This window comes from Ambystoma mexicanum, chromosome 6p (genome assembly GCF_040938575.1).
Source record: "Ambystoma mexicanum isolate Mex_15411 chromosome 6p, UKY_AmexF1_1, whole genome shotgun sequence".
Lineage (NCBI taxonomy): Eukaryota > Metazoa > Chordata > Amphibia > Caudata > Ambystomatidae > Ambystoma > Ambystoma mexicanum.
Window position 1 is genome coordinate 142,380,658 of NC_090935.1, and position 26,561 is coordinate 142,407,218.

Here is a 26,561-nt window from a genome sequence, read left to right on the forward strand (position 1 = left end):
GTCTGGAGGTAGGCATCCCCGCTGGTGCAAGATGATGCAGTGACAGGAGCAGGGACAGGATTGCACACAGGCACCTCTGCGGTGGCCTGTGCTGCCTCCTGTCCCAGATCCTGCACCACTAGCACCAGTGGAATCCCCACCTCCAGACCCCGCCTCTGTCGCTTGCACGGCCTCCTCCTCCTCCAAACCCCCCACCAACCTGGATGACTCCGTGCCATCTTCCTCCGTTGGGCCCTGTGGGGTCCCAGCTGCCCCTTCTGCTGCCGAGGAGTCCAACTCCAACCTCCACCTCTTGGACCTCCCCTTGGCAGCTGCGGCCTGGGAAGCGGCACCAGACTCCTCACTCCCAGACGAAATCACAACATGGGAGGGGAGCCGGGCCTTGCGTCTCCGGCTGGTGGTGCGACCCCTGCTGCTGTGCTCCACAGCACCTTCTCCGCCCTCTTCATCAGTTGACGCTGCAGACAGGGAGAAAGAAAACACAGGCATCAGGGCACTGTCCAATGGACTCATACACACATGACAGTCATACATGAGTGGCATTGGTAAACCTCAGACATGGCATCACAATACCCAACACACATGTCATTTCAACTTGCACACATGAGCCATACCACAGGCATATTGCAACAGCCAGCACCAACCATTCACATACAACAGCATGAGCAGCCAAAGGTCATCCACACATCACATGCAACATAGGGAGTACACTACACAGGCACACACACCACCAAACTTGCATGCATGTGTACACCTCCGCCAACTGTCGCAGTGTTCTGATCGACATCCATGTCACACCTGACAATCATTCCTCCACATCCTGTGCCATGCAAGCCCACACACAGAAGCACCATCCATGTGTCACACATGAGACCCCTCGCATGTGTCATCCTCACGGCCCTGTACACCCCCCCTACTTGCCCACATAAAAATACATGTTCAACCTGCACACTCCTGGCACACCACACGCACAGCTTACAATCAGTATGCATGTACACTTACCGCTCGACTCCAGACGGGTCTGCCTCTCAAGGACCTGAACGTGGAGCGCTGGGGATATGCGTTCCAGGACCCTCATCTGATCTTCCGACAAGTGGCCCCGGTGCCCCTTAGCATCCGCTGCCCTCAGGAGGCGCCGGGCCTTGTTGAGGGTCCTGGACCTGAAGTCCTCCCAGCGCTTCCTGACACGTTCGTAGTCGCGGACTGCCACCTCCTCCGCGTTGATGGCAGTCACGATGTCCATCCAGATCCGAGTCCGTCCTTCCTTGTCGGCGCGCAACCTTCCGAAGAGGGCTTCATACTGCCCCAGGACATGCTCCACCAGGACACCAACTTCGATGGCAGTGAAGCTGGTGCCCCTCTGCCTCCTTGGCCGGGGGTTGCCACTGGTGCCAGATGTTGCTGTGCCCGACATGGCAACCCCAGAGGCAGGAGTGCGTGGGCAACTGGGTCCTGGGGCTGGGCTGTGGGGCGATGGAAAAGCAGTCGGGAGTCTTCGGTTCCAGCAGGGGTGGTCACAGCAACAGCACCCCTGGCTGATGTGCAGGCAGCAAATGGCAGGGCACGTGGGCAGCAGGCAGTCAGGCAGCAGCAGATGGCAGGTGGGAGCGGGCTCAGGGCTCTGGGGGGCAGTAATTCGGCCTTCTGGGCAGGAGCGTGGTCTTCCGTGTGTGAACGCGTGGCCAGCTTGATACGGAGTGATTTTGCACGTGAAAATCCTGCACGTCTGCGTGTAATTCGAGGAAAGGCCCTTAGCGCGTAAGCGCGTCAGCACACGTCTGTACATTCATTGGCCCAAAGGCCACCAGCGTATGCGGGTCTATGAAGTCACGTGCACGTTGAATATGGCACACGTTTGAAATGTTGCGTGTTAAAAAAATGAAAGACACGTCCCAGTGTCAAAGCGTGTAATTGGTGGAAATAGCGCATACACGCGGAAGTGACAAAGCGTGTAATTGGTGGAAATAGCGCGTACACGCAGAAGTGACAAAGCGTGTAATTGGTGGAAATAGCGCGTACACGCGGAAGTGACAAAGCGTGTAATTGGTGGAAATAGCGCGTACACGCGGAAGTGACAAAGCTGTAATTGGTGGAAATGGCCCTAGCGCGTACACGCGGAAGTGACGCTGGACGTGTGGGCCTGCATAAAAGGTACGTGTAGAACACCATTTCTTGTACGTGCTTTTCGTGGAGAGCGAGTGGGTGAATTCTGTACTTCTTGTCGTTTCACACGCGATTTACTTCACAGCGTTTCAAGTTCGTACTCCCTGTTACCTCTGACAGCTTTTTCTCTTTTTTCTCTTTTTCTGGTTTTCCTGGGCCTGTTCCCTCAAACAGTGTTCCCTTCTACTGTTGTCATGTCTCCTCAGACAGCGTACAAATCTTCTTTTGGCGGGGGTGTTGCCAACCAGACGCGCTTCTTTTTCACGCTCTTTTTCCTGGCAGACGGTGAGTCACGCACGTATCTAACATCTGTGCTTGCCCCGTGTGTAGCCTACCCCTTAAGAGGTCATTCTAGGCTGCGTGTGACACGCATACGTTCATTCTTGTGTTACTGGGTGCCACAGCGTAGTGCAGGTTTTTTTTTCCACACACGTGGTCTAGGAGGGGTTGCGTGCACGTCATCTCCCTTTTTTGGGCTTCCTGTGCGTTGCGTGACCCGTCATCTTTCCCCGGGGGTCACATTCAGCCTTGCTAGAGCACTAGGGTACAATTACCATCTGGTACCCAACCCCTTTGACCCCCAATTGCCCAGGACAATAGTTTACAGCCACTCCCATACGCACATTAACATCAGTGCCATGGTTGGGAGGCGAGGATTCCGTAAGGGTGGCAAAGGTGGACGAGCCACAAGTGGTGGCCGTGGTGGATTCGGTAGGGGGCGTGGTCGTTACTTGCAGGGTGACCCTGTGCCCCCATGTGTGGAGGACCAGTCAAGGGCACCCATAATCCCCCCCCCCCTGGTTGAGGCTGATGTGGCTGACACCATCCATGCTCAGCCCTTGTTGGACCAGCCCATTGTGGCACCAGACCTGGCTGACTCCATGGCTGACTTCCAGGTCAGCAGGCCTATGACATGTGCGCTGGTGCACGTTGATGTCATCAGGCCACGTGGATCAGTGGCAGCAAGGTCATCTGCTGCCCCAAGTAGGCAGGGTGGAGAGGCTGTAGGGGCAGCTGCGGCTCCATCCACCCCAGCTCTCACACGCCCAGCCAGGACAGTGTCGGTCCTAGACCATCCTGCTGACATTCCCCCTGACACCATTACACTTGAGCCAATGCCTGCACCAACTCCCATGCTGAGTGTGCAATCCCACACTCCTGATACAGAGTCCACCAGGGCTCCTGCCCCTAGTGTCCAGAGCGGCGCAGGACACTCAGGATCACCACCACCTTCCAAGCGGAAGAGGAAGAGTGCTCGTCCGGCACAGGCTGATGCCCCAGACACGGCTACACAGTCCGGCCCGTCGAGGAAGCCCAGCTTCACAGATGCCGAACTGAATGCACTTGTCGAGTATGTGTCCGCACATGATAACGAGATGGTCATTGTTGCAGGATCCAAGACCACACCTGCACAACGCCAGGCACACTGGCAGACCGTTGCGGACATCGTAAGTGCCCTTGGAATCGTGGGGTGCACAGCCAATGATTGCTATAAGCGCTGGAATGACCTAAAGCGCAGGGCAAAGAATAAGCTGGCCTCAAGTCATGCCGCAACTCTAGTGACTGGAGGTTGGTCTCCAGTAGAAGACATGGAACTCACTCCACATGAGTCAGTCGCTGGGACCTACGTCACGGAGGAACAGATCCAAGGCGTGGGAGATCTGCCTGATTATGAGGCATTGTCCGGTGAGTGCACATGCATGTGTGTGTCATCCATGTGCATGGTGTGTGTGTGAGGGCTTCTGTTTGTGTGCCAGGTGAGGGTGTGTGCGCCTGAGTCGTTTGGGTCACCCATGTGCTTCATGCAATACATTCTGCGCAGCAGCATTTGGCCATAGCAGTATCCCTTCTGCCAACAGTAGACATCTAGCCCAACAGCACGCCAGTTGCCCTTGAAGTGTCACCTTGCCACAACATTGTTGCTTATTTTTCTCTGTTCATTCAGGCAGATTGTTTGCATTCCACCACTTTTACTAGGCATTTCTCAGTCCTGTAGTCACATGTCTGACATGGCTATGGTAAAGTGGAGTGACTTTGTTACCTGGATATCATTTGTTCACACTGGCTCCCAGTAAAACAGCGTATCATCTTCAAAACATTGTGCATAACGCACAGGGCAATCAGCGGACAAGGAGCAGAATTCCTACAAAAAAAAATAACAATCTACAAGCCAACGAGACCGCTCAGGTCAACCAACGAAATCCGACTGGAACAAAAACCTTACATCAAGAAGAAACTCGGAGGCACTCGGAGGCTTCTACCACTTAGCCGCGAAAACCTGGAACAACATCCCAAAAGTAATAAGGAACACCAAAGACCACCTTAAATTCAGAAAATTACTAAAAACCTGCCTCTTCAACACCGGAGACTAAAACCGAAACAACAATAAGACAAACGACTCATCAAAAAAGGACATTAACACACCCCTAGAACCGACAGAAGTACCCTGGGCACCAGTAGGGCTGACGCTGGACACAGGGGTCCACCCGCGAGACCCAGAGAAATGGATACAACTACTCCAGCCAACCCTTACCATCCCCCACCGCCCGTACAGCCACAACTAGGTTCCACAAGGCTGTGGAACGAACAAGATACCACCAATCACCACACAACCGGGTGTATGGACACTAGCAGCGGCGCTAGTCATGTGGAGGGGGTGAGGAGCATGCAAAGTTATTAAGGGAGCGGGCGGAGGGGACAGCTAGATCCTCAAACGGCCTCGAATGGAAAAACGGGCACGTACCTCCTGAGGCTCAGGGTGTACAAGCATCCCGTCGGGTAAGATTACACGAGCCCAACCGGTTCAGTCCAGTATAGAGATGACTAACAAATACCATTAACAATTTCCTTCTCTGCATACACCTCTCAAACTCCAAACCAAACACAACCACAAACCTCTAGCGCAGCAAACCGCACGAACTTCACTACATTGCAACAACAAAACAAAAAAAGAGGGTTTTAGTCATGTGGGACATGTGTCAATCAAGTACTGGTTCTCTTGCTTCTCAGCCGTCATTGTGTGCCATGGTGCTAATGCCTGTTTCCATTTGTTTTCTTTTATGTCTTTGCAGGGGAAGACGCACCTGATACTGCTGGGGTTGTGGAGATGGTGCAGACCCAGGAGGGGTCCGAGGGCCGGCCGACCACCAGTGAGGGACGTAGTGTGGTGGTGGGTGAGAACCCACAACTGCTGCAGGTCGTGCTCTCAAGGGGTGTCTCTGGCTGCACCTCCCCCGAGCTGTACTCAGGTGTTGATTCGGATGATGAGACCTACGTGCCGTCGCAGGTGAGTGTTCCTGGGAGGGATTCTGTTCTGTCCCACCCACCTGCACCAGGGTCAGAACCCTCAATGGGGATGTCAGTGTTGGCAGCTACGCCTTTGGTGGTTACGGATGCAGGGTCACACTCCGCGACATCTGATCCTGTTCCTGGGCCAGCAGATCAGAGGGGGAATGCAGTCCTGCAGCCTCAGGCAGTGCCGGCACAGCAAGGCGCAGTTCGCCTTGCCCCAGACAGGTGTGGTGCCCGCCGACGTGGTGGCCGTACGCCACCTGGCAATACCGCATGGGAGCAATCCATTTATGGTATGGCAACCCAACAGGCAGCATCATCAGAGATGATGGCTCAGGCCATGGATAGGGTGGCCACTTCCATTGTCCCCCCGAAAGGCTGATGGAGCGACTACAGCAGGCAACCGACTCCATCTCCCAGTCACACAGGGAGGACAACAGGGACAAGCGGGCGGCACTGGCGACTCTGCAGGAAGCCATCTCCATAGAGTCCCAGGGCCACAGGGAAGCCCTGAGGCAGGAGCTCCTTCACCTCAGGACGACTCTTGTTGAGCTTGAGGCTTCAACAAACCGAAGGACAGAACAGCAGCTGGAGCGTCTCACCCGTACGCTCTCAGCTGAGATGCAGGCAACTAGGGCGGAGGTCCGGGCATCCCGTGAGTTGTTGCATGGGGACCTCCGCACACTCATCCTCCAGAACGAGACCTACCACACCCGCATGCTTGCAGCCATGGAGGAACAGACTAGGGCCTTGCGTGGGCTGCCTCCCATAGTGCAACCACCTCTGGATGCAGCTGCACAGGGTGATAATAGCGACAGCAGTGATACTCCCACAATAGGGTAGCCGTGTGGGCCATGAGCCCATGGAGGTGTTTTTTTCCCAAGATCCACACAGGTGGGTTTTGGTGTGCACCCTGTCCTCGGACTTCATGGATGGCCTCCCCAACCCCCCCCCCCTGGGCCCATTAATGGCCATTTCTGATTTTTGTTTTTTTGTTTTTTTTTTTTTGTTTTTTTTGGGACAATGTGTTGCCTTCCGTGGCTCCTGTGGGCATACGCTGCATTGTGGCTGGGCACATGCAGGCTTGTCATGTATTTGGTTCAGATGCTTGGGTTTTTGTCACACACACCCCTCCTGCTTCCCGTTTCCATGGGCTTGCAAAGGGTGTGCCCAAGTGACATTGACGTACATGGTGACATTGGACTCCCACTACATGTGTGGGTAGTCTAGTCAATACTGTGTATACATTCCTAGTGCATATTGCTGTTGTGTTATACACTGCATGTTGCATTGATGTGTAACTCATCATCCGTGTCTACCTCCTAATTTGCAGGTCCTTTCCTCATGTCTACACAAGGCCCTCTACTTTGGAGATGGGGTCCATGTTGGCAGAAGTGCACCTACAACTGTACATGGCGGCAACACTGTACAGTTGGAAGTGTTGGGAGTGCAGGCATTTCCAGGTGGTGAGACTACTAATTCCTTACATTCGTAATGTCATGTTAATGGTAGTTTTGAGGGTCAGTGGCTGATAAGTGTTATTGCTAAATACCTGCTCAAGTGTGTTGTTGGTCCTGCATTACTGTGAGCATTTCAGGTGTCGCCAGTTTCAATTAGGGACACTATACATTGTGACACTTGTGTCATGTTGTGGGATTACTTTGTTTACCTGCACATAGCATGACATGGCACGGTGTGTCGTGTGGCGGTGCTGGGATGGGTTGGGTGACATGGCAGTGTCCTCATGTTGCATTTTGCAAGTGGGTATTCATTTTAGCTGCTTGAATGTGTTTTTTCACAAAACTGCATTGGTGGTGTCTGTGTAGGTAGGGATGCACACATTGTAACACTTCCAGGTGAACAATCTCAGGCTGATATGGTTTTGACGGTTGATTCTCCAGACATTCAGGATCAGTGTCAGGTTGAGTCATCATTGATTGTCAGATGGTATGTGCCAGGGCAGTGTGCACTCCACAGGGGTGTGATTTCTAGGTGAAGTAATTAGCCACTAGCTGTGTACGGGCTGCCTCCCCCCGTGCCCTTTCCCCTCCCATGCACAGCGGCCGTGCATGTGGTTGGGGATGTGGGGCCACCACCATGTCCACGGCCAGGCCCCGGCGTGTTGCAATGTTGTGCAGGACACATGCTGCCACTGTGATCCTGCACACTACTGGGGGAGCGTATAACAGCTGCCCGCCAGAACGGTCAAGGGAGCGAAAGCGTGATTTAAGCACTCCGAATGTGCGCTCCACTATGCCCCGGGTTGCAATGTGGGCTGTGTTATATCTTACCTCGGGTGGCGTGGTGGGGTTCCGAATTGGCGTCATCATGTGGGGGCTGAGAGGGTAGGCACTGTCCCCTGTGGAGGTGGTGATTGGTATCATTGGTGGGGTTGTGACCTTGCTCAGTATCTGACATGCATGCATGTGCAGTGGCATTCATACTCACCAAGCAGCCATGTATCGCCATGCCGCCCAGCTTCTAGGTCCCGGCTTAGGGTGGACATTCGGTAAATGAAGCTGTCGTGGGTGGACCCGGGATAGTTGGCATATACTGAGGTGATGATTCCCTTGACATTACATACTACCTGCACGTTGATGGAATGCCAGTGCTTGCGGTTCCTATAGATGTGCTCAGATGCCCTGGGGGGACGTAGAGCCACATGGGTGCAGTCGATGGCACCTAGCACTTTGGGGAATCGTGCCACACCGTAAAAATCCAGGGCGGCAGCATGCCTTTCTGCAGATGTTCTGGGTAGGTATATGTGCCTGCGGACTGATGGGCGTGCAGTGATGATGTTCAAGGCCTGGTGTAGGCAGCGTGACTGCGTGGCCTGTGACACCCCACGCACTATGGCACTTGTCTGCTGAAATGATCCAGTGGCTAAGAAGTGCAGTACATTGAGGACCTTCTCCAGGGGGCTGAGTGCTTGGGAGCACAGGGTGGGTGATGTGAGGTCATCCTCCCACTCACTCACCAGGTCCAGTATTATGTGTGGTGGAAACCTGTACCTCCCATACACCTGGTCATCAGGCATCCCAAAAAGGCTGGTTCTGGGTGTGAATATTCTGGCCCTGACTATCCTCCTCCTCCTCGTTTGGTAGCCCACAGCCACTGCTGCTAGGAACGGTATATTCATCCTGGCGTCTGAGCTTGTTATTTTGTTTGCGCGCAAATTTATGCGTCGCGGGCGAAGTATGCCTGCTTCCTACTGGCGTACGTGTTTCTTTGCGCGTGTTGTAGGCGAGCGCGTGAAACTTCCCGCGCACCCCTGAAATCCAGTACCCAGGCCAATAGCGTGTGGAAATTCCCGCGCACCCCGGTATACACGTGCGCTGATGTACTTGCGTGTGTAAGTGCCCGCGCACCCCTGAAATACACGTACATAGGCCAATCGCGTGTACGCGCACTTTTGTCCAATTACACGCAATGACACTCTGACGTGCAGTCTTTCCACGTGTGCTCCGTCATCACGTGCTATGAGGGAAACACCCATGCGGGTCTCGTCACAGACGCGCTTATGCGCTGAGGGCCTTTGGTCCAATAGAATCGCGTATGCGTGCTGACGCGCTTACGCGCTAAGGGCCTTTCCTCGAATTTCACGCTGACTTGCAGGATTTTCACGTGCCAAATCACTCCGTATCAAGCTGGCCACGCGAAAACACACGGAAGACCACGCTCCTGCCCAGAAGGCCGAATTACTGCCCCCCAGTGCCCCGAGCAGCCTCCCACGTGCCATCTGCTGCTGCTGCCTGCCTGCCTGCCTGCTGCCACCGTGCCCTGCCCTTTGGTGCCTGCACATCAGCCATCTGCAGGGGTCCAGTTGCTGTGTCCACCCCTGCTGGAACAGAAGACTCCCGACTGGGATAAAATCGCTCCACAGCCCAGCCCCAGGACCCAGTTGCCCACCCACTCCTGCCTCTGGGGTTGCCATGTCGGGCACTTCCACATCTGGCACCAGTGGCAACCCCAGGCCAGAGGGGCAGAGGGGCACCAGCTTCACTGCCACCGAAGTTGGTGTCCTGGTGGTGCATGTCCTGGGGCAGTATGATGCCCTCTTTGGATCGTCCCGCGCCAGCAAGGAAGGACGGGAGAGGATCTGGGCCGACTGTGTGGTTGCCATCAACGCGGAGGGGGTGGCAACCCGCGACGTCCAGAAGATCAAGAAGCGCTGGGAGGACTTGAAGTCCAGGACCCTCGTGAAGGCCCGGCGCCTTGTGGGGGGGGGGGGCCGGGGCCGCAAGAGTTCCATCCAGATGAGTGTCCTGGAACGCGTACGCCCAGCGCTCCACGCCCAGATCCTTGAGAGGGAGACCCGTCTGGAGTTGAGCGGTAAGTGTCCAAGCATTGCTGTGTGAGACAGGGCATGTTGCGTTGTGCTGGTTGTCTGATACTTGCCTGTATGTGTGACATAGGCCATGTATGCATGTATGTGTGCAGGGACATCATGGTAATGCATGTGCGACCAGTGAGGTGTGAACCACATGGTTGTTGCATGTGTTTAAATGCCACATGGGGAGCTCTATGCAGATTTTACACATGAGAGCATGCCAGTCTCTGTTCCTGGACATGGGTGGGGGTGAGGGATGGGTGCTGATGCCAGGTACATATATGGTAGCCATGTCTGTGTGCCTGACCTGCGTGTCTGTGACTTGTGAATGCCATGGATGCATGACACATGTGTGTGACAATGCACAGATTCACTGATGCAGCCTAGTTACCCTTGTATCCGCTGTGTTTGGGGTGTATGAGGCCAGATGGATGTGACTGAGGTGAAGTGTGTGCATGTGATAGGCATGACCCATGATGCATGTGAGTTCCATATCATTGTATGTTTCAAGAGTCCATTGGACATGTATGGAAATGTCCATGGCATGCACCATGCCTGTTACTGTGTGTGTTTTGCCTGTACTGACCCATGTGTTGTGGAGGGACATGATGGAAGTGTACTTTGACAGTGGTACTCATCTGCTATTGCTTCCTGTCTAGGGGACCATTGAACAGTACCCTGATGCTTGTGTTCTATGTCTCCCTCTACGCAGCGGCTAGTGAAGAAGAGGGCGGAGACGGCGCTGTGGAGCAATGCGGCGGGGATGCCCCCACGGCTGCAGCGGAAGGGGTGGGTGAGCCCCCACAGGGGCCTGCTACGACAGAAGACGGTGAGGAGCCATCCAGGTTGGTGGTTTCCACAGAGGAGGAGGACGCCACTGAGACACACATGGGGCCTGGTGGGGACATCCCTGCTGGTGCAAGTGGTGCAGTCCAGGGGCAGGGGCAGGAGGCAGCACAGGTCACCGTGGAGGGGCCTGTGCATGTCGCTGTCCCTGACCCTGTGAGTGCACCACCATGCACCAGCAGGGATGCCCCGTCCCAGGCCCGTCCGCAGGTAGAGGGGATGTCCATGTCACCTGACTGCCCTCCACCTGCGGACGAGGGGACTCGTGTCCGTATGGAGAAGGTCCTGATTGGGGTCGCGATGCGCGCAGGTGCAATTCGTGATGACGTGCGTGCTTCCCGGGAGGAGCACACACATCATCACGAAGAGCACCGTGCCGACGTGGCCCAATTGGGATCTTCCATGTTCAGGGGTTTCCTGCATGTGTCGGCCAATCTGGCGGCCCTCTCCTCCTCTGTGGAGGCTATACGCCGGTCATTCTCCTTGCCATCTTCCGGCCCAGATGCCACCAGGGCCCCCTGTGGACCTGCCCTGACCAATGCAGCCAGCTCGGTGGGGATCCCATCCCTGCCACAGTCGGGAGTCGGAGGTCCAGCAGGGGTGGACACCACAGCAACTGTACCCCAGCAGATGGAGGATGTGCCGGCATCATCAGGCAGGGCACGTGCACGACGGCGTCGGTGGATTCCATCAGCCTGAATGCCGTCGTGCTGGCAGAGGCAGTTGCGTCGGAGCAGCAGCAGAGTCAACGTGGGAGGCATCATGGCTCGGGGCCATCAACATCGGAGGGGCAGGCATCGGCCGGAGGGCAGGAGGACCCAGGACAGGAAGTGTCTTCCGTGTGGCTGCGGTTGGGCCAGCAGATAGGTGCGGAGCGGCGGCGGGCGGAAGAGGCGCGGCTCACGATGGTCAGGGCGGAGAACTCCATGCGGAGGGCCCTGAGGCGGGCCGAGTGCCTCGAGGCAATCCGCAGGGGGTTGGAGGAGCAGATGGCGTCGTCCCTGCGGACCCTCAGGCCATGGAACAGGACCGCCTCCGGGACATAGACGAGGGGTTTGATGATGCCCTGGCCCGGAACACCACGGAGTGAGCCGCTGGACTTGCCCGCCGCCTTTGTATATAGTTCTTTAGTTTTAGGTTTCCTTTGTTTCTTCTTATGATTTGGAGTCGACGGACACTGCTCCACTTTTTGTATATAGTTGGATTTTAGTTAGGGTTTTTTGTAGGTTTCCTTTGTTCAGTTGTGCTCATGGACCCTTGGATGTTTTGTACATAGTTCTTCATTGGATTGTTTTATTTTTTTATTTTTTATTTATTCTCCATGGAGCAATGGTCTTTGCATTTATTTTTATCTCTCGGAATGATTTGATTTTTAATGTGACTTTGAACAACATTTTTTTGGATTTGGATTTGTAGTTTGGATTTTTTTTGGACGGACATGCAGCTTATCTTTTTTTCATTGCCATTGTAGTTTGTTTCATTTCATTTGCATTCAATTTTTTTTAATACAATTTTGTTTTCATACTTCACTGTGTGGTATCATCTCATTGGTTTCATGCATATCATGTTGGGTGTTTTCCCATTCATTTGCAACCATTGTGTGTGACGGACATGGGTTCATTTGCTTTATGAACATTGGGGGTGTAACATGTAATTTCCATTTACATGTGGGTGAATGGGTTACTTGGTAGGGCCTTTTGGCTGTGGAGTCTGACCATAACGCACATGATTGGCGATTTTGAGGACCTGGGTGCAGGGGGACATGAGTGGGGGCCTGGTGGAGGGTGCCCCTGGATGCTGGGGGGGTGGGGGTGGTGGGAGACATGAGTTGGACATGAGTGGGGGCCTGGTGGTGCTGCCCCTGCACTGCTGGGGGGTGGGGGTGGTGGGAGACATGAGTGGGGGCCTGGTGGGGGATGCCCATGGTGGCTGGGGAGTGGGGGTGGTGGGAGACATGAGTGGGGACCTGGTGGGGGCTGCCCATGGTGGCTGGGGGGTGGGGGTGGTGGGAGACATGAGTGGGGGCCTGGTGGGGGATGCCCATGGTGGCTGGGGGGTGGGGGTGGGTGGGAGACATGAGTGGGGGCCTGGTGGGGGATGCCCATGGTGGCTGGGGGGTGGGGGTGGTGGGAGACATGAGTGTGGGCGTGTTGGAGGGTGCCCCTGGATGCTGGGGGGGGTGGGGGTGGTGGGAGACATGAGTTGGACATGAGTGGGGGCCTGGTGGTGCTGCCCCTGCACTGCTGGGGGGTGGGGGTGGTGGGAGACATGAGTGGGGGCCTGGTGTGGGATGCCCATGGTGGCTGGGTGGTGGGGGTGGTGGGAGACATGAGTGGGGGCCTGGTGGGGGCTGCCCATGGTGGCTGGGGGGTGGGGGTGGTGGGAGACATGAGTGGGGGCCTGGTGGGGGATGCCCATGGTGGCTGGGGGGTGGGGGTGGTGGGAGACATGAGTGGGGGCCTGGTGGAGGGTGCCCCTGGATGCTGGGGGGGTGGGGGTGGTGGGAGACATGAGTTGGACATGAGTGGGGGCCTGGTGGTGCTGCCCCTGCACTGCTGGGGGGTGGGGGTGGTGGGAGACATGAGTGGGGCCTGGTGGGGGATGCCCATGGTGGCTGGGGGTGGTGGGAGACATGAGTGGGGGCCTGGTGGAGGGTGCCCTTGGATGCTGGGGGGTGGGGGTGGTGGGAGACATGCGTGGGGGCCTGGTGGGGGCTGCCCATGGTGGCTGGGGGGGTGGGGGTGGTGGGAGACATGAGTGGGGGCCTGGTGGGGGCTGCCCATGGTGGCTGGGGGGGTGGGGATGGGTGGGAGACATGAGTGGGGGCCTGGTGGGGGCTGCCCATGGTGGCTGGGGAGGTGGGGGTGGTGGGAGACATGGGTGGTGGCCTGGTGGATGGTGCCCCACACTGCTGGGGGGGCGGGGGTGGTGGGAGACATGAGTGGGGGCCTGGTGGGGGCTGCCCATGGTGGCTGGGGGGGTGGGGGTGGGTGGGAGACATGAGTGGGGGCCTGGTGGGGGATGCCCATGGTGGCTGGGGGTGTGGGGGTGGTGGGAGACATGGGTGGTGGCCTGGTGGAGGGTGCCCCACACTGCTGGGGGGGTGGGGGTGGTGGGAGACATGAGTGGGGGCCTGGTGGGGGCTGCCCATGGTGGCTGGGGGGTTGGGGGTGGGTGGGAGACATGAGTGGGGGCCTGTTGGGGGCTGCCCATGGTGGCTGGGGGGTGGGGGTGGTGGGAGACGTGAGTGGGGGCCTGGTGGAGGGTGCCCCTGGATGCTGGGGGTGGGGGTGGTGGGAGACATGAGTGGGGGCCTGGTGGGGGCTGCCCATGGTGGCTGGGGGGGCTGGGGGTGGTGGGAGACATGAGTGGGGGGCTGGTGGGGGATGCCCATGGTGGCTAGGGGGTGGGGTGGTGGGAGACATGAGTGGGGGCCTGGTGGAGGGTGCCCCTGGATGCTGGGGGGTGGGGGTGGTGGGAGACATGAGTGGGGGCCTGGTGGGGGCTGCCCACGGTGGCTGGGGGTGGGGGTGGTGGGAGACATGAGTGGGGGCCTGGTGGGGGCTGCCCATGGTACCTGGGGGGTGGGGGTGGTGTTAGACATGAGTGGGGGCCTGGTGGGGGATGCCCATGGTGGCTGGGGGGTGGTGGGAGACATGAGTGGGGGCCTGGTGGAAGGTGCTCCTGAATGCTGGGGTGGGGGTGGTGGGAGACATGAGTTGGACATGAGTGGGGGCCTGGTGGTGCTGCCCCTGCACTGCTGGTGGGTGGGGGTGGTGGGAGACATGAGTGGGGTCCTGGTGGGGGATGCCCATGGTGGCTGGGGGGTGGGGTGGTGGGAGACATGGGTGGGGGCCTGGTGGAGGCTGCCCCTGGATGCTGGTGGGTGGGGGTGCTGGGTGACATGAGCAGGTGTGCAGGGTAGTCCCCTGTGGTGTCGGCTGCCTGCAGGGGCCGTGGAGGGTGTACAGGGAATACCTGGGAGCACACAGCCAAATCGCGTGTAGAATTTCCCGCGTACCCCTGAAATACACGTACCCAGCCAAATCGCGTGTGTAAATTCCCGCGCACGTACCCGGCCAAATCGCGTGTGCAACTTCCCGCGCACCCCTGAAATCCATGTACCCTGCCAAATCGCGTGTGGGACTTCCCGCGCCCCCCTGAGATCCACGTACCCAGCCAAGTCGCGTGTGTAGATTCCCGCGCAAGTACCCGGCCAAATCGCGTGTGGAACTTCCCGCGCACCCCTGAATTCCACGTACCCTGCCAAATCACGTGTGAGACTTCCCGCGCACCCCTGAGATCCACGTACCCAGCCAAATCGCGTGTGTAAATTCCCGCGCACGTACCCAGCCAAATTGCGTGTGGAACTTCCCGCACACCCCTGAAATACACGTACCCTGCCAAATCGCGTGTGAGACTTCCCGTGCACCCCTGAGATCCACGTACCCAGCCAAGTCGCGTGTGTAAATTCCTGCGCATGTACCCGGCCAAATCGCGTGTGGAACTTCTCGCGCAACCCTGAAATCCACGTACCCTGCCAAATCGCGTGTGGGACTTCCCGCGCACCCCTGAGATCCACGTACCCAGCCAAATCGCGTGTGGGACTTCCCGCGCACCCCTGAGATCCACGTACCCAGCCAAATTGCATGTGAAAGTTCCCGCGCACCCCGGAATGCACGCACACGTTATTTTTCAGTCAGCGGGTGTCCGTGTTTGTGGGTACCCCTTTGCACGTCATTTGTCCTGGAGGGCCACAGTATAGGACATTCATCATGGCTGTATATAGGTGCTATTTGTTGGCGCACCTTTTGGCGCACATTTATTACAGGCGCTGAGACGCTACCGCCTGCTTTCTTGTGGCGGTCGTGTTTGTGCCTGTGCGCTGGTTTGACCGTGCGCTTTTTTGCCCTATTCGATTCCATGAATACATGTTGTATGCGAGCGTGTGGGCGTTCCGCGCACTTGCACCCTGTACATCCCCCGTGACGCCCACATTTTGGCAAGTTGTTCCCCATTCCGAGTGTTACGCCCCGTGTTCCGCCTACTTTTGTTGTGTGCGCCGCGCTATGTGCGATTTTCGCTGTGGCCTGTGCGATTTTCGCTGTGACCTGGCGCACGCCGTTAGATGGCCTGTGCGCCAACGTGCGCTGCGCACTTTTTTAGCGCACATCGATGGTTTTCTCGCGCACGGCCTTCCATGAATCGATGTGTGCTGCTTTTCATGCGATTTTCGCACTTGCACTGCGATTTGCGCTATTCCACTGCGAATCGCACGTTTTTGGCCACTTGCGCCGCGCTAATCATTCCATGAATCGGCCTGTAAATTTACTCTGAATAATTTGAGTGCTGGCTGAATATTGGTCAAAACTTAGAGTGCTGGCTGAACATAAGTCATCACTTGGAGTTGGCATTTCATTTCCTTTATTTATTCTATATCGTTTGTTATTATCTGAAATAGGATAATTGTTTTTGATTTTCTGATTTGATGTCTAACTGTTTTACTACAGTCCATTTTATTTATTCGTTTACAAGACTGTTTTCTTTATTTTATTTATTCATTTATTTATTCTCTATGCTGGTTTTTGGAAAATAAATACTTTTCACTTTTCAACTGTGAGACTATTCAGATTGCTTTCAGAGTTTGTTGCAGCACAAGTTTGTTGATTCAATGATACCCTTTGTGGTTCACTCATTAAATAAGTCAATATCCAAATTATTTCTTAATTGAATCTACAACAGTGTGGACCCTATTGTTCTTGTCTAGTTCACAGTCCCTCTCCACCACTGCCTTTGGGACAATTTCCCCCTCCATTTGTGTTCAAGTAGACAGCACTACTGCAAGGTAGCTCTTTAAAAATCAACACGATCAAGTGATGCCACCAAATTCAATGCCCTTCATTCCTGGTGGGGCGGGAGAGGTGAAAAGGGAAGGGTTTTAAAGAGATTTGTATTCCAAACCATAAAATCTGCTAGAACAAATTGTGCAAGAACGCATAGTAAAATTGCAAGTGGAACATAAACATAAAAAAGTGTGATAGTACTTACTGTAGCAGACCAGAAGCTTGAGCCTCTCCTGCTGAGGCGACTTCTTTCCAGACTCCCCTCAAGGAAATGGTATGTGCCAAATCTAGTCACTCCGGATTGGCCTCCAGCAGTGTCAGTTACCTTAATCTATGTTCCTGGATTGAGACCATGTTATGTCATCACATGAAAGAAGCAATAGAAATATGTGAATCTAGACACCCTGGTATTTGACAGTCGACTCTAAGCTTCTGGTCAACCAAGATTTAGCCATAAACTGATGTTCCCTTGACATGTAAAACAGTACTGGCATTTCAAAATCTGTATTCACTCCAAGGTGTATCTTCTCCACAAACCCCTGTAAACTGCACAACCACATGGAGTCTAGAGAGCATTTCTTGAACTATAAAGTTCTCACAAGCAAAGCCATGCTTGAAAACCCAACAGGAACTGAGAGGCTGCAGATGCTGGGAATGTACTTTCAGTCATAACTGAAGAATGAAGCAATTGCGACGAAAGTCCGAGCTATGAAATACACACTGTTGCTTGGTGTTTACTTCAAAGGGAAATTGCTGGGTAAACGTGTAACCCTGTGGTCGATTGGTGTTCATGGAAATGCACTAATTTATTTTTTTCTTTTGTTTCTTTTAAAGTATTGTAGGGTTTTATCTCAAAATTTAATGTAATTTGTTGTACTGATGTGTTTTTATGACCTTACATTTTATTATTTGCTTTTACTAAATGTTAAAGGTTACATTATTTTGTTTTAACCATGTAACAATAAAAAAGAAAATAACACAATCGATACCACCTGTTTAGCATTAATTATGAAAAAGTTCTGTTTATGAAATGAAAAAGGCTGAAGGGCACAGCTTAACCAGGCAAACCATCCAAAGAAAGTCAAAGTAGCCATTAGAATGTCACTCAAATTCACCCCATTGCAAGAAGCTCACTGCTTCCCATCAAATCTGATTTCCTATCTATTGTACGTTCCTTTGTGATCAAAAGAGCATTGCTATTCCCTGTATAAATAAATAAATAAATACAAATAAAGTATGGAATATTCAGGCTGCTATAACTTGTAACCTTCCCTTCCACTCTGAGAACGACAGAGGAACGCTTCTGGCATTCCACGTAGTCCTTTCCATTTTATGGTGGAACAGAAAAAAACAGGACCATTTCCCATGACAATGTAAGAGAAAGCAACTTGTCCTAGAAAGCTAACAACGGGTCCTTAATATTGCTCAATACTCCCTCTGAAGACCCGCAAGGACTCTCGGTTTATTAAAATCCCTCACACTTCATATTTTTACTTAAGAACTACCACCTTGTAGTAACTTACCTCACATCTGCCTTCTAGCTAACATTTTTCTCTCGCCTCTACCCAGCCTCTGACGCTCAATTTCTACTGCCTCCAATCTAGCACTTCATCCATCATGGTCACATCCCTAACCAGCTGCCCATATCACCTACCTGCACTTACAAATGTCTACTGTTGGTTGCCCTTAATCTCTCTATGGCCACCCATGTATTGGCCCCAGTGACTGTTCCATTTACTCCCCCTCCACAGCCTACTCAGAATGTTACTCAAACCCACTCCATTGTAAGAAGCTTACCAATTCCCGTCAAATCTGATTTCTTCTATTGTACGTTCTTTTGTGATCAAAAGAGCATTGTTCCTCCCTGTTTACATAAAAAAATATAAAGTATGGAATATTCAGGATGTTATAACTTGTTACCTTTCCTGCCACGACTCAATTAACCCTGAATGACTTGTGCAGAGTGCTGCTGGTTCCTGGATAGGTTTGAGCAATATCAACACAAATTCAAATACTTGACATCATCTGTAGGGAGAAGGTCAAACCCAAGGTGCTTCCAGACGTCAATCAACAAATGAAGCTGATACTGAGAATGAATGCTAGAGAGCCTCTCACAGTCTGTGGGAAATATCATGCTCCTGAAACCGTGGACAAAATGCAGGCCATACATACTGCCCTCTTTGGACCTCTCGAGGAGATTAGCCCAAACACTCAATGGTCCACCAACCATGATGATCAGAGGCCACAACTTTACCCACGGAGTTAGAGGGCTTCTTGGAGCTTTCTACACCAGACAGTAATACCGTGTCAAGACTGTTGAACAAGTGCAGAAAAGCTAAATATTTTAAATGGATGAAAACAGTAATTGAACACTAATTGTATTACCATTCTGTGGATTGAAGTGTGGGGTTTAAATCCAGACAAATAGGAAACTGCATTAGGCTATATTGGGCCAAAAAATGCAGAGCATTGAAAACACACAGATATGACTGCCAAACTGAAAAGGCAGCATTTTATTTTCAACTGCCACATAAAAATGCTGTTTCCAGAGGAACAGAATTAAATGGTCCCTCTGCTGAAATAAGGCCCTTAATCAGAGGCCTACTTTCCATCGAATGTGTATGTTTGAAAAAGCAGAAAGACAAGCAATGACGTGTGTGCAGTTCGCAGCCTAAAACAATGAACACATGGAGACCAAAATTCACTTACTAGAGTAATGTGAATATATCCTGATGGAAAAATGAACATTGATGGCAAGATGCAATTATATTGAAGATAAAAAGAAGACCTCAAGTGTGATGAAATTGTAACAAAGTGTGAGTTTTCTGCATGAAGAATATCTGTGTTTAGCCCGAAATGACATTTCTCATGAGATTCGAAAGCCCAGGCAAAGCTACCGTCCCCCAGTGGATGCCAGACCTCTGCTATGCTATGCATATTGATCTGGAAGAAGACCTCTTTGGAGCTCACAGAGCCAAGAAAATAGGCAGAGCTTGTGCCGGACTATGGGTTTGTGAGGTGAACAGGTGACCCCTTAGTTAAACAGAAGATTCAGTTAATGGATGTACAATCTTAAAAATACATGTATTTAAATTTGTTTCATGGTGTAGTCCAGGGCTTGACTGACAAGTGACATGTTACATAGAGCACCACATGATGACAGGAGGTGGAGCTGGCCTCTGTCGTCAAAGATACTGTAAGTGATTTCAATCAGGCACACACCCAAGTCTCGCCCAGCATGTAGTGCGCAAATGAAACCCTTATTTATTTGTATGTATAAGTTCAATATTCTGAACGATATACCCCTCATATCACACCCTCCTCAAAATATCCCCCAGGTTACACTGAACCAGGAATCAGGCTAGATGTAAAGGTAATTATTTGCTTAATTATTTAGAATTTAAAATCACAATATATTTTTGATAGGTAACAACAATCACCAATGGGGTGACAGGAACCATTAATAATATCTTTAATGCACTAGGAATTAAGTAATGAACACAAAAAGAATAGAGCAAAGAAAAGAATACTTCTGAGTTGGTTTGGAACAGATAGCACTATGGTTAGGGGTTCCCCTCGCAACACCCCTCAACCCACCAATAGGCAATGTAAATAGATGTGAGGAGAGACCAAACAGAATATCACTCCCACCTTCCCCCCTTAAACACAAGAGAAAAACAGATGCGACTATTCAACTGTCAGTATGGCTTTGAAATTGGTTGAGCAAAAACACAAAATATGTTCAAAATGCTGAAATTATTATAAATTCCTACGGGAGCCGCTTTGAACAGATGCAAGCAAACACAAACAATGAGTTAATCAAAAGGAAACTGTTGGGATCTCAAAGGCCAAGTGAGAAATAATTTAAAGGTAATTCACATGTGTAAAACCTATCCAAATGTCAATTCGCGGCAAACTTTTACTTATGCGATTTTTGATATAATGGGTCAATCTACAACTATTCAGTTGTAGATGTAGCTATGGATGTCAGGTACAAGTGGGAGCTGACATTTCGCTTCTATCTTAAAAACTGAGGGAGTTATAGAGGTTTTAGTGAGAGGGGTTCTTTGAAAATAAAGTCACGAACTTGAACAAGGACTTCAGTTTAGAATCAGAAAATATGGCTTATGCTTTCATTCAAGGCTAGAGCATTCAGGCTAGGCAACCAAGTCAGGACGAAGGAAGCTCTGAGACTGATTTATGACTTCAGTAACAGATCCCCATCACCTTCCCCAGCGGCACCAGTCCAAACACTCAAAGTGGGATTTATGGATCAGAGTTACACAAATAAAGATTACTATGAAAATGGCGCTTTAGCAACTAGACAGAATAAGATAGCACTAACGATTTTGACACTGTTACTGATTAGGAAAGTAGGGATAGTTCAGAGATCAGAATGGAACAAGATAATTCAAGGTATACAATAGTTCTCTAGCGTCCTATTAATACTCACAATCAACTGGGATTTTAAGATTTCAGGACAGTAACGGTTCTGGTCAATGGATTGGATCTATCAAAGAAAGACAGCACATCAGGCGTGGGACTGGATCAGTTAGGCCAGTCACCGAAACTGCACAGGATCTGCTCTTTTTGTTTCTGGCCATTTTAAATCAGCGGGATGGTGAGTTCATCAGGCAAGCATTATTGTAGCAAGCCAGATAGTTTCAGGATGCTAGTTTCAGGATGCTTTCTCACACCGCAGCGCTTCACTGGGTTGTAAGGATTATTTTGAGGATTGAGGCCTAACTGAAAATGGTTCAGCTAATGCTTGGCCTGGTCCTTGGCATCTGGATCTGGAAGGATGTTGAAGGCTGGATGTTCACAGCTGGATCAGAGTGGTTTGCTGGAATCAGACGAGTCAGTCCCTATGTGTTGTCAGCTGTCTCTATTTATCCTTTCAAATGAATCACAAGAATGGGTGTAAGGGCCGGCTTAACTAAACTCACCCCTGTGGGCTGGGATTAGATCAGAGCATCATCTCCGCCTTGCATCTGAGTGATTGGCTCAAACACAGGTGATGTCAAGTTTATGGTTTGGCTTTGACAGTCCTTAGAAACCTCCCCTAGCCACTAGTATCAAAATTGAATTTTGTCCTAAATACATATTTATACATTTGTAACCTCTATGACAATTACATACATGTATTCCATATTTTATGGAGTATCTGTTCATCAAAATCCCACAGCTGTGAGATCTTGTTTCGCCTTTTTGCAGCATTTTGTCCATTTCTTCATGAAAACAATTTCCAACCTTTCTCCAAATTTCCACAAATATGTGTGTTTACCATAGGGATGTGTGTGTGTGTAACATTTAACAATTGTAGCATAAATACAGTTCCCATAAATCACATATATCGCCATTCGTGTTCAGAATATGCTACACATTCCCACCACATTTTGAAATGTAGTGCCAAAAATTAGACTAACAAATCTGCCCTTTTGATATTTTTCACCCTTTTTGATAACAAGTTATGAGTCTCTAAAAAATTGTTCATTACATGTTCTTAGCAGCAAATGGTCCACCTTTTGTCTCTCCCTGGAGCTCAGGGAGTAGCCACCACCTTTGGGAACCTTCTGCAAGCCAAGTTTACAACCTCTTCACACGTCCATTTCCTGGCCTGGGGAATCTGCCATTGTTCATTCTCTGGCTGCAGACAAATGTCTGTCCTACCCCACAATTATCATATGTCAGTGAGTATCTGCTGAGTGGAATGCCCTCCCCTTGAGGGAAACCTGTTTTTCAACTTCTGGCAGGCCCAGCCAGCCTAATTTATTCTTGATTTTTTTACTTAAAATCCAGCAGAAAACAGACTTGTTGTATCAGATGACCTAGATAAATTACATTCTTAGCTTAAACCTGTAGGATCGAAAACAACTAAGATCTGTGTTCCTTTCAGCAACAGTCCTTTTATATTTGCTAATCCAGCAGACTTTTAGTTTAAATAACGTTGAAGTTTAATCAGGAGAGCCCATTTGACAGGAACTGTCATTCACAGGTAGCCCAGTGGCTGCACTCAGATTTTTGACAGGAACTGTCATTCACAGGCAATCCAGTTTTGCTGAAACATGGTTTGCTCTTAACCTTTCAGGACTTTGTACATTCCCTGTGCTTCCTTAGGTTAAATGAAATTTAGCGCCAAGCAAGGTTTTGAGTGTTGGGAAGTGTTGTGTACAGGCATTTTGGAGTTTTAGCAGCAAAGTAAATGTCATTTACAGGCAAATTCTGGAGTTTCACTTGCAAAGCGCTGCTTTTCCCTCTGCACTCTATGTTTGCTTGTCATGGAACCCACTGGCACTTTTTCTGCAGTGCCTGCTCTATTCTATCACACATGCACAATGAATGGCCGGTTGTGCAGCCATCTTTTTGTGTGTTGAAAAACACGGTTTTGGAGGTGTTTGTGCGCACAAAGGTTTTGCCACCATTTCACTGTTTCTTGCACCATAGATTGCAGAGTGAGGCCGCGTAGTATATATATATAGTCAATACATCCCACAATACGGACCTATATGAGCTTTAGTCCTCGGCGAAAGAATGTTAATGGACTTTATTGCAGGTTTGGGTCAACACAGAAAGCAGTGGTCCAGAGCTCATGTGGATTGGAGAAATTAAACCTAATGTGCCATTAAAATGAAAATATGCAGACAGGTTGGAGATTTGAAGAGAGGCAAATGAACATGTCCATCATTGCTTCAGCGATGAACTTTACTCAATGTCTACCCCCTCACCACTGCTATACTGCCGATGCGAGAGACGTTATTCCCTGAGACAACTGTGCAGACCCCACCCAGATGATGTCACTGAAGCAATAGACCTGCAGGTGATGGAACCCCGGGAAGAATTATGAAAAGGAACAATGACATCAAGGCCAGGGCCAACACGCATAGGCCCATAAGAAACAAAGTACATGCATTCAAGCACGAAGATACACAACCACTAGGTCACTCTGCACTTAGACACAAAGAACATGCTTTCAATCACTAGGGTAGAAACCACACACTCTCTTGCTCCTATGCTGAAACGCAAGTCGCATGAGAATACACATAAACACTTACTTAATGCAGAATGCAACTAAAATGAGTGGCCATGTAAATCAAGATGGAAGGCGTAGCCACTTTAGGTGAATGGGAGACATTGCGAAGCCATAAGGCAGCAGTGCGACCCAGTCTTGCTGAGCTAGCGAAAGAGTCAAGTCTGAACAGCACAGATAACAATTGCACAGATTACCAAGATTAGCGGAGAAACACCAGTTCGGATCTGCATTGGAAAAGTACAGACAATGGGCAGATCCCAGATGGCAGTGAAGAGAGGGTCCCAAGAATGCCAGTGCGATTATAGGCGAAGAAACAGAGATTGTGGACGGAAACACCTTGATGGACAATCTCAATTAAAGCATCAAAAACCCACAATGGGGATGTCACTCGTGACACCATGACATAGCAGCGTTAGTCATGAAGCACATTTGAAGTCCAGCAGTGCATTACACAGACACACTTGCATGCTTGAAGAACATGCCTACACAGTTCTATAGTTAGAGGACAGATATATATGCTGTCAATGCATTTATTATTTTTTCATTAGCCAAAGGCAGTAACGCAGAAACGTAAGGCAACAAGAGATCCTGAGCAAGCTTGCAGATGCTTAATGCAAATAATCCTGTGGGACTACATGAATATATATGGAGCCTGATACGACCACGTGTGACTAACTTATAGCTTACTTAGCATAACAAGAGCATGTAGAAATCATGTAACGAAGTATAAGGAAAATTACAGAAGGCCTCATATCCACGGAGCCTGAGACGCGGAGAGCTGAGTCAAGCTGCCAGAGCACGAAACAGGCTCACAGCCAAGTTCATAGATACACGGACACATTACAATCTTCAGACAACAAGGGGGCCAGCTGCAGAGAAACTTAATAAATCCTCAAAAGTGTAAGCTCAAGAGCTCAATTTCATGGTCCCTAAACACGTGATACAGCCGAACGAACCAATGGGCATTCACGTGTGGTGAGAAAGCAGAACCGATCCCAGCAAAGCCAGACAAAAGAAGTAACAAGTTTTGCAACGTTGGAGCGCATTCTCATTGGCAAAGGTGGCATGCTGACAGTTACAATACAGACACACAATCACTCACATCACCTTGAAGAGGTGTACAGCGAGCTGTGAACTCAATCGAGTCCCAGGCCTGGGGCGATCAGCTCTAGCCAATCACAGAATAGAAACTTAGGGGTGGATGGAAAGGAGCAAGGGCCAATAGTAAGCCTGTTACTCTGCAACAATGTAATAGATTCTTGGGGACGGGACAGGCCAGTTACGTGACATGCAAGGACCAGTAGAATAACCTCTTAACCTCTATGGGGTAGCTCTATAGGTAATGTACTCTCGATACCCAATCCTCTGTGATGATAGGTTTTTCGGGGATGGGCCCAGGTGATGACGCAATGCAAAAATAGAGTGCACACCCAAAATACCTTTAACTCTCCCTTCCTAAATATCTTCCTTCTTGAGCTCTTCACTCATCTGCCTCCAACTCCCTCAGGGTCAGCCGCTTCTCCAAGCAATGAGTTGGGGGTAGATCTCTCTCCGCGGCAGGGGCCTCCCTCTGGAACAGCCTTCCTGCCTCCCTGAAACTTGAGGAGAACCATCTTCGGTTCCGGAAGCACCTCAAAACCTTCCTCTTTGCTTCTGCTTTCTCTCCCTCTCTCCCCTGCTAAATTCGTGATTGAAACGGCAGTGAATCGGCACCGGGCCACTCTCACTGATCTTGGTCTCTGGCCCAGCCACCTGCCCCCGGCACTGCCTCCCTGGCAACCCTGCACCGCGGGACTGTCTCTGTATCCCTACAGCCCCCCTTCCAGTACTTTGTTCTGCACCTACCTTGCACTTGACACCAGCTGGACCCTTATTTATTTATCTTATTATTCCACTATCCCATGTACTGCACTTGCCCCTAGCACTTTCCCTTCCCCCCTTCCCATGCACTTGCTTGATCAGAATGATACCGGTCCTAGTAAGATCGTTGTCTGTCTTCCCTATGCCCCCCCTCCCTGCCTCGTTGCGCCTTGAAACACTTGGGTATAGGCGCGTTATAAATGCCATATCATATCATATATTATCACACCAGGGAGAGCTGAGATGTACCAGAGAATCTTTATTATCTTGTATTAATCCCTATCGTTTTTTTTTTTAATAAACTGCAGTTCTAACATGCTGTTGGCTGAGTCCTCAGTTTATTCTGGGGTAGGAGGTTGGGCCCCTGAGAGTCAGGCGGACCCCCATTCATCCACTGGTATATCTGGGAGAACTACAACAATAAGATGGTAGTAGAGGTTATGGTCAGCTACGCTACCCCGGCATGAAGATGACTCTCTCGCCACAGAACCAGAGACGCTGCAGGACCCCTCGTGTATTTCGAGAAGATGGGGAACGTGTGCCCTGCGGAAAGGTCATCAGGAGCCAGCCTGGGAAATATCCTGCCCAAAGTCTGTGAGGTGTCCAGCAGACCAGGAAGGCGAAGTGGCAGCTCTGGGGGACGCAACAGCCGAGCAGCGTCAGCAGACCACAGAGTGTAAGTATTGACCCAGCCACACAGCAAGTGGGGTGTGAGGGAGGGTATGGAGTATTGGGGAGTATTAGTTAGTACTGTTTAGCATCATTGAGCATTGTCAAGCACTGTTGTGTTTAGTAGGGAAAGGAGCAGAGGTAGAAGTCATTATTTGTGGCAAGGGCACTTTCGGTTTCGAGGTAAAAGGTTCTGGCGAACAACCTAGATTATTGACTCGATGGCATAGATGACCGAAGTTATGTAAATGAGTGGATTTGGTGTGGGTTGGGTGTTTTAGCTCGGGTATCATATGACCGTATTCCCGTAAGGTTTAGCAAGCGATCCAAACCAGATTGTGAAAGGTGATTCGACTGGTTAAGTCTCGAGAAGATGTTTTACTTGTAAGATGATGCAACAGGTACAGATCTAACACAGAAGAATAGTGGTATACTCTGCGAGGAGGCAAAAAGGCAGTTGTGGGGTTTGTATTGGGATTGTGTATATTTTTGTGGCAACGGGGGTATAGCATTGTGTGCGCGGTATTCG